Here is a 3,514-nt window from a genome sequence, read left to right on the forward strand (position 1 = left end):
CTTCCCCTTTTTGATGTGCTGAGAACCCAAGTTCAAGTTAGGGAAAAAATAGGCAAGAAGTAATTTAAAGAAATTACTAAACTAACATTTTAAGCATAAAGATTGCAATAATAGAATTTGTAATTTTCTAAAAAAAATATTAACTTGTTCCTATCACAAAAAAAAAAAAAAAAAATTAAGTACCAATTTTTAAACAAAATATTAACTCCCCCTAAATTTGTTCCTATCTCTCCCTTTTTTATCACAGAAAAACGGGGTAGGAATTTTTCAAAAATAAATTCTAAGTTAACAAAGAACTCTAACCTTTAGGTAATTTAAACAAAAGAAAATATTAAAAAATTTATTTAAATCATTATTTAATTTCTATTTTCATGCTTTATCAGTAAGTTAATTAAATATTTTATTTCAATATTTTGGCTTCCAAGTAGTGGCGAGGTACTAGGCCTTCTTGGTTATTGGAGCAACAACCACTTTCTTAGACAAAGCCTCATAAAGAAATTAACTGTTTAATTTTTCTTGCTGAAAGCGCTAACTTACAAAAATTTAATCTAGAAAAGATTTTGAAACCCAGTATAGGTTCCTTCCTACTAGATTAATCAAGTATTTAGGAGGTACATAACTTTTGAAAACTTTTCTAAGTTATCCCTGATGTTTTCTAATATATCAATTTAACTTTCCATAAATTCTAAGCTTTGATTTTTAAAATTTGTTTGGTTTAAAGCATGCATCAGTTTTCAGTTTTTCAATTTTCATTTTCAAATTATCGTTTCTTGATTTTAAATTATCTAACATTAATTGTAAGTCAGCAATTTTTTTTTCTGATTTTACTAAGTCTTTTGTAAGAATTTTGATAAACTGAAAAGACTACTTAGGGGTTAGAGTACGTACTTTACTTACCTCTATTTCTGATGCTCTCCCTTCATCACAGCTTTCTTCTTCTGATTCTCCCCCTTCATCTATGCTCATCTCTGAGCTGGTTTCTTCTTCAATTTGATGGTTAGCCATCAGTTCTAATCCCGAGAAGGCTTCGACTTCAGATTCGAAGAATGATAATTCATTCCATGTAGCCTTCAGACTCTTGCGTTTAGAGAATGTCAATATTTGGGACTTCTTCTTGTCCCTTTTCTTCAATTTTGGGCAGTCATCCTTGATGTGCCCTTCCTCGTTGTAGTTGTAGTATCGAGTCGTCCTTCTATTGCGTTGATGCTTTCTCGACTGCGATCTAAATTTATTAGTCGTAATAAACTTATTTAACTTCCTTACCAATAGCGTTGCTTCAGTTTCATCGATCAATGCTTTAGAGTCGGGATCGTCCATCTCGGCTTATAGGGCAACATTGAGATTTGACTTATCTATTTGTTTAGGTTCTGCAATTCGAGACTCATGAAGTTCAAATGTAGAAAATAAATTTTCTAGCGTACTTACCTCAATGTCCTTAGAGATGTAGTATGCATCTACTAAGGATGTCCATCCTGGAGTTCTTGGGAAGGCATTGAGCGTATACCGGATCGAGTCTCAGCTTGTTACTGATTCTCTAAGGTTGTTCAGTTGAGTTATCAGCTCCTTGATTCTTGCTTGGAGTTGCGATACCTTCTCGCCTTTGTTCATCCAGAGATTTGTAAGCTGAGTCCGGAGGATGTCGCGTCTTGCTTACTTTGCTTCTGAGGTGCCTTCGTGGGGCTCTAGAAATTTTTCCCAGAGGTCTTTGGAGGAGTCATAGCTTCCGATTCGACTTCCTCCTGGGGCGGCAAAACGCTAAGCAGATGGAACTCTACATTTTAGTTAGCCACGAAATTAGCTTGTTCTTTTTTCATCCAGTTGTATTCTTCCTTATCTTTAGGGACTGCAAAACATATTTCATAACTAAAAGAATATCAAATTCTATTTTGAAGAATACCTCCATTCGACGTTTCCATGTAGCGAAGCCTCTATCGAATTTCGGGGGATGAATACTTGCACTGACCATCATCTTGATTTTTGTTGCTTCAGACGGTGGTTAGTCCTTCTAAGGCTATTGGGCTCTCACTACAAAAAAAAACAGCTTTACCGACGGGGCTACCGACGGAAATGTCTATCCGTCGGTAGAGGCTGCATATTACCGACGGAATATTATATTCCATCAGTAATATATATGTTACCGACGGAATAGAATATTCCGTCGGTAATGTACTAACATTACCGACGGAATAAAATATTCCGTCGGTAATGTACCAACATTACCGACGGAATTAAAAAATTTCGTCGGTGATGTTTGTTTTTTAAAAAATAATAGCTTTACCGACGGAATCTAGATTCCGTCGGTAAAGCCAAAATAAACCCTAACCCGGCCCCTTTTCCTTTCTTTCCACGCGCGTGGCAGCATCTCGCCGATCTCCTTCCTCTTCCTCCTCCCCGATCTCGCCGGTAAGCTCCTTCCTCTTCCTCTTCATCTTTTCTAGCATCCTTTCTTTGTGGCCGCCAGCGCCCTGCTGGCCTTTGTGCCGGCCAGACCAGGCCGCTGTGGCGGGCGCCTGGCCGCTGTGGCGGCCGCCACATGGTGGCCGTTGTACCGGCCGCAAGCGGCCTGGTGCCCGCTGTGCTGCCGCCGCTAGCCTCCTGGTCGCTGTGCCGGACATCGGCGGCCTCCTAGCCGCTGTGCCGGACACCGGCGGCCTCCTGGCCGCTGTGCCGGACGCTACTGTGCCGGCGGCCTCCTGGCCGCTGTGCCGGACGCTACTGTGCCAGCTGCAGGTATGTCGGAACTGCTATGCTGACGGGTGTGTCGGATATATGTTGTTGTGCTGGCCTGTGCCAGTCATTTTTCTACTTGTTAATTTTTTGATAAATTTTGTGCTAAATTATTTTTATTTTGTAAACAGATAGCATTTGCTGCTCTTCTCTGGTACACATTCACATCTTCAGGTATATTTTAGTTTATTGTATTTTATATTATTTGCCATTGTTTAATTTACATATATGTTATGTTCATATCTTAATCTGTAACATAATATCATTCTTTTGTTTGTTTTGTGTTTGTACGTTAATTTAAGATGATTTATAATTATCAATTTATTAGTTTTAGGTGAAAATATCTATGAATAAAGCTTGGATCTACAATCGATTAGAAAATGAATTTATTAGAGATGATTTTATTACTGAAGTTGAAGAATTTGTCAACTATGCTAAAAGTCATCCAGAATGTATGAATAGTGCAAAATTAAAGTGTCCGTGCAATCATAAAAAATGTCAAAATAGAGCTTTCCGTGATAAAGATACTGTAAAAATACATTTATGTAGGAATGATTTTGTGCCAAATTACTACAATTGGTACTGTCATGGAAAACCTTATTTGTATGAACCAATTGGGCCTTCTGGTGGTTCATCATCTGGCACAACTTTTACTGCACATGACTCATCAACTTATGATATTGGAATGTAATCAATGGTTCACGATGCAATGAATGCCGCAGTTGATTATTCCAATATAAACGAAACACCTGCACCTGAATATCAGCAACTACATGAAATGTTAAAG

Source organism: Zingiber officinale, chromosome 6B, assembly GCF_018446385.1.
Source record: "Zingiber officinale cultivar Zhangliang chromosome 6B, Zo_v1.1, whole genome shotgun sequence".
NCBI lineage: Eukaryota > Viridiplantae > Streptophyta > Magnoliopsida > Zingiberales > Zingiberaceae > Zingiber > Zingiber officinale.